Consider the following 9398-nt stretch of genomic DNA (forward strand, 5'->3'; position numbering starts at 1 on the left):
CAGTGCTCCCCATGGGCCTGGCACGGTGCTCAGCACTGACACATATGCTCTTTATTAATCTTTACAACAATCTTATGAAGGAATATAGTTATCATTTCCATCTCACCAATGAGGAAATTCTGTTGAGAGGACAAATCACTTGCTCAAGGACACACACATGCAAACACTGTAATATAAACGCTGATCATCTGAGGCAGACTCTAAATGCTTACTTGGTATATAGGGCCTCCCTATGCTTCAGAGATGAATTAGATGCTGTCCTGCTCTCCATTTCCAGGTACCAAAATCTGTATTAGTTTCCTATTGGTGCTGTAACAAATTAATGCAAACTTAGTTACACACAAACTTAAAACAGCACAAACTAATTATCTTATGGTTCTGGAGGTCAGAGTCTCCAGAGGGTCTTACAAGGCTAAAATGAAGAATGTGAGCTGGGCAGGGCTGCATTCTTTCTGGAGGCTCGGTGATAGAATCCATTTTCTCATGTCCAATCTCTGCAGGCTGCCTGTGTTCCTTTGCTCGTGGCCCCTTCCTCCATCTTCAAAGCCAGAAATGGCTTCTTTCTGTCTTTGGTTTTCCAATAATTTTTCTAGGAGTCTTAAGATTCTGCAACCATATGGATTTTTTTTCTTTTTTTTTTAACTTAGCTCCCCTGAGGACCAGAAAGGGCCAAAGCTACCAAAAGGGGATCTAGGTTCTCAACCCTTATTAAAAATGTGGAAGTGTCTTGACACATGCTACAACATGGGTGAACCTTGAAAACATTATGCTGAATGAAAGGCCACATGATGTATGATTCCATTTATATGAAATCTCCAGAGTAGGCAAATCTATAGAGACAGAAAGTAGATTCCTGACTGCCAAGGTTTGGAGGAGTTGAGGGGAAATGGTGAATGACTGCTAATACATACAGGGTTTCTTCATGGAGTGAGGAAAGTATTCTGAAATTAGTGCACAACTTTGAATATACCACTGGACTAGACACTTTAAAAGGATGAGTTTTATGGTACTGTAATAGGGAAGAACAAATCTGACTCCATATTGGATGTTTCTTTTACTTTAATCTTTGTATTCTATTGCTTTTGCTACAAGTTAATCACCAAAGGGATGTTGCCTATAAGCTTAAATTATACATAATGGCCCATCTCTGGGAACCCTGCCACCCATGTAATGAGCATTAAGATAAAATACCTTTGTTTAGCTCACAGGAAACCCCCTTACCAGGCCCACATGTGAATGGCTGCAGGAAGGAAGAAATCAACACATCCCCTTCGGAGTCTGACTGGAACCAGGACTTTAGCTCTTCCCCTTTTAGAAGCCTGAATTCTAACTCAGAGAAGATGATTCTTTGGGACACTGGTCCAGCATCTTCTCGGTCTGCTGGCTTTCCAAATAAAGTCGCTATTCCCTGCCCCAACAACTAGTCCCTAGATTTATTGGCCTGTCGTGCAACCAGCAGTACGAACTTGGACTCGGTAACAGTATGTGAATTATCTCTCAATAAGGCTGTTACTTTTAAAAATGTGATAAGTGTAAAAGGTGTTTTGAGACACAGAAGAAGTCTCTTAGTCAAGTCTGGGCTTTGGGAAAGGCTGTCCAGATGATGCTATGGTCATGGCTGAAAGATGAGTTAAATGTCAAATGAAGGAAGATGGAAAGGGTATGCCAGGCAGAGGGAACAGCGTGAATAAAGATATGGCGGTATGAATAAACATGGCATCCCCAGAGCTCCCCTCCTGGGCCCAGTCTGCCTGGATCCAGGGCTTGATAGATGATTGTTAGACAGATGAATGGACAGATGGATGAACGGACGGGTGGATGGATGGGTGAATAGATAGATGGTGGATGAATGGATGGTGGGTGTATGGATGCAGTGGCAATATAGGCACACATAACCTAACTAACTTATCGTATCCAACACTTATCTTAGTCTTTATGGAGCACACCCTTGATGTTTGGGTCAGGAACTTAGGGAACGTCAAAGATGAAAGACACAGCATGCCCCCTGGGGAGTTTGCAGTCCTAAGTGCAGAGCAAAGGGTCAGTTGCGGAGCTACATTACTCTTGCTGCTAGGGTACTTCCCAGGGGAGGAACCAATGGTTACATTTAGGGGACGGACAGAGAAGGTGGAATCAGAGAGATAGGCAGGAACCAGTCTGAGGTAGCCTCACCCCTTAGCTCTGCAGGGAAAAAGAAGCCATGAAATAGGACACCCTCAAGGTGGCATGCTGTCTGGGGAGGGCCCTGGCCTGGGACTTAGGAAACCTGGGTGCTTGTCCCTTTTCTGCATTTGAATCCCTGTGTAACTATGGGCTAGACACTAACCCTCTCTGGACTCTACTTCCTTGTCTGTATGATGAGCTTGAAAGTTTCAAAGGCCCTTCGGTGAAACTGAGTTGGTGGAGTCTTGAGACTCAGCAAAGCAGGGGCAGAAACATCATTTCAAATTCGTGCCAGGCAGTGCGGGACAGAGGAAAGAGGAAAAGAGCATAATCCCGGGACTCACACCGTCCTGGACTCTCATGCAGACACACCCCTTCCTAGACCCAATGTCTTGGGCAAGTGCCTTAACTTCCCAAGTCTAATTTCCCTCACCGCACAATAAGGTTATTAACGCTTATCTCATAGAGTTGTTGTGAGGATTTAGGTAAACTAAAAACTGTATGTAGGGCACTCAACCTATGTCAGTTTTTGAAAATGTTACTTCCCATCCCCTGATTTTATTTCTCTCTGTTTAGTACACATATTTTAGGGCTTAATCTGCACCATGTTCCCTTTTCCTCTGAGAAGCCCTAGCACCAGGGTTGAACCCCAGCAGCCATATGAATATTACATAACCCTGTTCCCTTGGTCATAGCTGATTGGACCAAGGTGGTCACCTGACCCAAACTGGGCCAATCAGATTGAATTTGGAATTGGGGCAAGAGACACCAGTTAGACTCTGCTGGGTGCTTGAGCCAGCAAGTGACACATTTGAGAGTCAAGTTTGCATGAGGAAACAAAGGAAGGGAGGGAGAAAGGGAGAGAATGAGGGAGAATGGGAGGGAGGGAGGGAGGGAGGAAGGAAAGAAGGAAGGAAGAAAGGAAGGAAGGAAAGAAGGAAGGAAGGAAGGAAGGAAGGGAAGATTCCTTAATGCCTTGACTTAATTTGATCAGCTACTAACCCAGGCTTTGGGTACCTCTCCTGAGACTTATCCCTGAACTGTCCAGGCTGAAGGCCTGACTGATGTCACCACATCACAGAGGGTCTTTCCTGTGGTCTGCCCCTGACAGGGACCCCTTTGAGGAACAGAGGGTTCAGGGGCAGACAAGAGGAAGGACCCTGCCGAGATGTGCTGACATTGGCCAGGAATGGCCTCCTCCTGCTAGGTCAGAGATTAACCAGGGGGTTTGTGGCTGCCTTAAGGACTAGCAATGACTCAGGTGGTACCTGTTGAGGGTTCCTCATGAGGATGCCCAGGACAACAAGGAAGACCGGAATCGAAGCCTCCTGACTCCATTTTGTGCAGACAGGGCCAGGAAAACCCTTGAGGGTCTAGTGTGGTTCTGGTGCCAGGCCATGGGTTGCCGCCTGCCAAAGCTGGTCTGTTCTAGGGCCCCTGAGCTGGCTTCTCCATCTCAGCCATCCTGCTCCCTGCCCTGCCCCACTAAAGTCTCTCTCCTACCTTCATCCCACCTCCTGGCTGCCACCACCACTTCTTATTCATTCTCGGCTTCTGCTCTCTGCTTTCTTTCTGTGTCTCTTGGCTTCTTGCCTTGAAAAAACAGAGCTCTGCCTCTCTCCAGAGGCTAGCTCTCAAACCCCGAGAGAGAGGCATTTTGGCCCATTTGGTCACTGTTATCCGTGCTGGGTACTGGGCTCCCAGGCCACTGGCTGCCTTTGTGTCAGGTACACACCTTAATCCAGTATGCAAGGGTGGGTCACCCAGGTAGCTTTATTCTAGAAGGGGCTGTGGGCCTGGCAGCTCCCAGAGCATGATACATCTTTCTCCAATATACATGGGGAAGGAGCAAATGAGAGTGCGGAGGTGAATGTGCATTGAAAAGTATAATGGGCCTGCCGGCACAATATATTTATTATTTACAACATTAACAAGGCCATGACGTCACTACTCATGGAAGCTTTCCTTCCCCAGAACTTCTTGGCCAAGGGCAGTGGTTATCAATGGCCTGGTCTTTGATTTCCAAACCCCTCTCCAGGGAAGTTGCTGGGACACCCAGCCTCCCTCCACCTCCTCCCCTTAGTGCTGCTTCACCAAGAATCCTCCTTACCTGCTTCTCTGCTGCCGCTCTGGCTGCTCAGGGCTCTCCCGACAAGGCACGCAGATCCCCACGCTGCCTAAGTGCTCCCAGGTGCTTTCACTTTAGAGCTCCTGCTGCTGGGAACTTGGAACATTCCCATCAGCTGGGGAACCAGCTTCCTCTTCTTTTGAGCCCCGCCCACAGGGAGTTGGGCCGGCTATGGCTGTTCGCAACCTTCTAGCTCACATATTCTAGCCCTTTGGAGAGAAGGCCTCGTCCTCTGTCAAGATCCCAAATTCCAGAGGAAGGACCATGACTGGTTCAGCTGGGGTCAGAGGTCCATACCTGCACAATCAGCTACAGCCAAGGGCCGTGTCATAACCATCTCCATAGACAGGGACTGGGGAAGAGTGGAGGGGGTCATCCAGGGCCAAGCCTTCACACCAAGGAACCCGGCACATGTCACCATGCTGCCCTGTGCCACCAGGTCTCTGATCTCTCCCCGGCACTTGAGCCAGTGACCCAAGCTGGCACTAGTCACCTGGATTCTCTGCTTCCTCCTGGAGCGTCCTGCCCACCTCGGGCCTTGGAGACAGACTTTCTTCTCTCCCCTTTTTTGTTTGAGGGCTATTCTTTACACTCCAGGGCTGGACTCTCAGGCCCCAAATTCCCTTCACGTGTTTTGGAATCCAAGGGGTGAGGGGCAGGAAGGGCGGCCAGTTTATCAGACAGTTGGCCCTGACATCCCAGGGTTCCCAGGCTGCTATGCGGCTTAGACCCCCTTCTCCTACCTCCAACATATTCTTTTTTCTTCTTTTTTGGTAATAGCTATCCTGAGATATAATTCACGTACAATACAATTCACCTGTTTAAAGTATACAATTCAATGTTTTGTTGCATAATTTGTATTCAAAATTATGAAACCATCACTACAGTCAATTTGCAGCATCTCCCTCCAAATCCCCATTAGCACCATTCCCTTTATTCACCCCAATTCCTTCCCTCGCAGCTATAGACAATCCCTAATCTACATTCTGTCTCTCTTTTTTTTTTTTTCAATTTTTTTTTTTGGCTGCGTTGGGTCTTCGTTGCAGTGCTCGGGCTTCTCTCTAGTTGCGGTGCGCAGGATTCTCTCTAGTTGTGGCGTGAGGGTTTTCTCTCTCTAGTTGTGGCTCCAGGGCACGTGGGCTCTGTAGTTTGTGGCACGTGGGCTCTGTAGTTTGTGGCACGTGGGCTCTCTAGTTGAGGCGCACGAGCTCAGTAGCTGTGTCGCGCAGGCTTAGTTGCCCCACAGCATGTGGGATCTTAGTTCCCCGACCAGGGATTGAACCCACGTCCCCTGCATTGGAAGGCGGATTCTTTACCACTGGACCACCAGGGAAGTCCCTACATTCTGTCTCTATGTATTTGTCTATGCCTAATATTTCAGATAAATGGAATCATACAATATACGGTCTTTTGTGACTGGCTTCTTTCACTTAAGATTTTCAAGGTTCATCCACATTGTAGCAGATATCAGTACTTGATTTCTTCTTATGGTGGAATAATATCCCATTGTATGGACAAACCGCATTTTATTTATCCATTCAGCAGCTGGTAGACATTTGGGTTGTTTCTACCTTTTGGCAGTTATGAATAATGCTGCTGTGAAGATTCATATACAAGTTTTTGTGTGGACACATGTTTTCATTTCTCTTGGGTATATAGCTAGGAGTGGAATGACTGGGTCATACAGTAGCTCTACGTTCAACTTTTTGACGACCTGCCAGACTGTTTTCCACAGCAGATGTGTCATTTTGCTTTCCCACCAGCAGTGTACGAGGGCTCCAAGTTCTCCACATCCTCACCAACACTTGCAATTATTTGTCTTCTTGATTGCAGCCTTGAGAAGTTCTTACTATCCATCCTCAAAGGCCTCGTTCTGAGGCCACCTCTTCCACGATCCCCTCCTTACTCCCTGGCTTCTTGCCTTGGAACTCCCCCACCTCCTTATGATTCCATGTAATGGGGCCTTTATAAAACTCAAATGATGCCATGGAAGGGCCTCATGCTGGGGCCAGAGTCAGAACCAGTTCCCCTCTGGCATGTGGTATGATTTGAACAGAGATTAGAGAAAGCCCAAGCAAACCAGCTCTCCAGAAGCTGCTGTCACAAGTGAAAGCTTCCATTAGAGCTGTTCCTCTGGGACAGGGGGCTGGGCCTGAGCTTACTCAGGGCTTGATTGGTTTGTAAAACAGAAATTCACTCAGCACCATGTTAGAGACTTTTGGGGGGTGGGGGGGTGGTATTTGGCACTCATTCTCCATTGTTCCAAAAACAGCACTTTGATTTTTTTAAAGAAAATCCATTCTTCACCCTCTCTTAGTCTATTTGGTTTAGGTGGGCCTGGACCCATCCAGAGGTAATGGCCCCTGTTTGGCCAATCACAGTGAATGGTTCAGGGTGGTCACATGACCCAATCTGGGCCAGTGATAATCAGCCCTGGGACCTTTTCTAGATGAGCAAATGAGTCAGCAGAAACACTGGTCTTCAGAGGGGAAGAAAAAGAAGGGGATATGCAGAGAAAAAGCAGAAATGGGAGACTGTGTGGCCTCAGGGAAAGAGATCCATAGAGAGACATGGAGTCAGAGGCAGCCTTTTCATTCCTGTGGTTTCTGGTTATGCTTTCTGCAGTGGATTCTATGACATTCCCCCCTTTTTTTTAAAATAAATTTATTTATTTTATTTTTGGCTGCGTTGGGTCTTTGTTGCTGCACTCGGGCTTTACTCTGGTTGTGGTGAGCAGGGGCTACTCTTCGTTATGGTGCGCGGGCTCCTCATTGCAGTGGCTTCTCTTGTTGGGAGCACGGGCTCTAGGCGCACGGGCTTCAGTAGTTGTGGCACACGGGCTCGGTAGTTGTGGCTTGCAGGCTGTAAAGCGCAGGCTCAGTAGTTGTGGTGCACGGGCTTCGTTGCTCCGCGGCATGTGGGGTCTTCCCGGACCAGGGCTCGAACCCATGTCTCCTGCACTGGCAGGTGGATTCTTAACCACTGTGCCACCAGGGAAGCTCCCCCCGCCATTTTATAATACACCCCATTTTTAGTTGAATTTTTTTTTTAAAATAAATTTATTTATTTATTTTTATATTTTTGGCCGCATTGGGTCTTCGTTGCTGTGCGCAGGCTTTCTCTAGTTGCAGTGAGTGGGGGCTACTCTTCACTGCGGTGCGCTGGCTTCTCATTGCGGTGGCTTCTCTTGTTGCAGAGCACAGGCTCTAGGCGCATGGGCTTCAGTAGTTGTGTCATGCGTGCTCAGTAGTTGTGGCTCTCGGGCTCTAGAGCGCAGGCTCAGTAGTTGTGGTGCACAGGCTTAGTTGCTCCGCGGCATGTGCAATCTTCCTGGACCAGGGCTCAAACCCGTGTCCCCTGCATTGGCAGGCGGATTCTTAACCACTGCACCACCAGGGAAGCCCCTAGTTGAAATTCTTGATTAGTCAAGATTCATTCAATTTTACACGACAGAAGTTCAAATCAAATTAGTTTAAACAAGAAAAAGGGGATTTCCGGGCTCACAAAATTGGAAAGCTCAAGGGATAAATCCAGGTATGGTGAAATTTAGGACCTCAAATTCTCAAGTGACACACCAAGAAGCTGTCTCTTTCTTTGTGTTGGCTTCCTTGTTAGGTAGGTTTTCCAATGAGGTAGATACAATGGCCCCAGCAACTCCAGGCTGTGTAGAGACCCCTGAAAGACAGGAGTTCTTTCCCAATAGTTCAGTAAGGTTGGAGACAGATTCCCATTAGGCCTTGGATCTGCCACTGCTGTCACTGCTGTTTACTTTCAGCCTAATGGGGCTGGGGGAGGGAGGGGAGGAGGAGAGAAAGAGGAAGAAAGGGCATAGCATTTGTTTAGTATCTACCAACGTGGGGGGTCACTGTTCAGCTCATTTACCTGTGATGGAGTCCATTCACAGCCTCAGCTGACTGCCTAGAGGAGGGCCTGTTCTGTTCAAAGAAGGCTCCTTCCTGTGCCTGAGACTTCCAGGGCTTGAATATGCAAAGACGGGCTGGGTTTGGGACAGGGCCTGAGAAGGTTGAATTGTTCTGCCTAGGAGAGTAGAAGAATTTGGGAGGATAAATAATAATAATAATAATAATAATAACAGCTGACATTATTAACACTCTTCTAAGTGCTTCCCATGGACTGCTTTATGAAATCGTCACCACTAAGCCTATTCAGCTTTTATTATCCTCATTAACAGATGAAATTGAGGTTCAAAGAGGTTAGGTAACTCCCATCTTATCACACAGCTGATAAGATGCAAAGCCAGGCTCACAGAGCCAGGCCATCTGGGAACAGAACTCTTGCATTTAACTACTGGACTATTTTGACTCTCAAGGAAGAGAGATGTGAAAAGGAAGATGAAGAAAAGAGCCAGAACTATTGTACAACACAGGGAATATAGCCAATATTTTATAGTAACTATAAATGAAGTATAACCTTTAAAAATTGTGAATCACTATATTGTACACCTGTAACATATAATATTGTACATCAACTATACTTCGATTAAAAAAAACAAACAAACGACAAGAGCCAGGATGAGACTGGGGAACTGGGTGAGGTAAAGGGGCCCATGAAAGCTTCTCAGGGGTAGGTTGACCAAAGAGCTTTTAAGAACAGGATTGTCCAATGTCCGTTTGAAGTTGTTTATATTGTAGCACTTGAAACCATCCCTCTGACTTCCCTAAATCTCCCTCTGCCGGCCTTACACACAAATACCTTCTGTGGTGGGTTTCTGGTAGAAATAGCGGGAGGCGACGGCCACATTCCACGTCTCAGTCAGAGCTGTGTGGAAACAAAACAGCAGACCTGGGTCAGAGGCCCAATCCAGACACTAAACGAATTTAGCAGAAGTCGCCACTCTGATGCAGAGGGGAGTGTATCAAAATGTAAATCATTCCAGAACGTTCCAAAGCATTGGGGATATCTTTGCATTTCCACAGGGTATGGAATATAGATTTGAACTGATTTTTTTTTTTTGGCTGCACCGCATGTGGGATCCTAGTTTCCTGACCAGGGATGAAACCCATGTCCCCTACATTGGAAGTGCAGAGTCTTAACCACTGGACCACCAGGGAAGTCCCAGATTTGAACTGATATTTTTGAAATCATA

The 9398-nt window shown here is 47.1% G+C and overlaps 1 protein-coding gene across 1 annotated transcript in view; it reads right to left on the reverse strand.

Annotated features, from left to right (window-relative positions):
* Positions 1-9022, reverse strand: part of STRBP (spermatid perinuclear RNA binding protein) — a 193117-nt gene extending 184095 nt beyond the window's left edge. Inside the window, exons 1-2 of the mRNA XM_007194704.3 lie at positions 9005-9022; positions 8174-8329 (exon numbers count right to left, since the gene is read on the reverse strand). The gene's annotated coding sequence lies outside the window, so the exon portion shown is untranslated. The remainder of the gene's footprint in view (positions 1-8173; positions 8330-9004) is intronic.
* Positions 9023-9398: the final 376 nt, after the last annotated feature.

This window comes from Balaenoptera acutorostrata, chromosome 6 (genome assembly GCF_949987535.1).
Source record: "Balaenoptera acutorostrata chromosome 6, mBalAcu1.1, whole genome shotgun sequence".
Lineage (NCBI taxonomy): Eukaryota > Metazoa > Chordata > Mammalia > Artiodactyla > Balaenopteridae > Balaenoptera > Balaenoptera acutorostrata.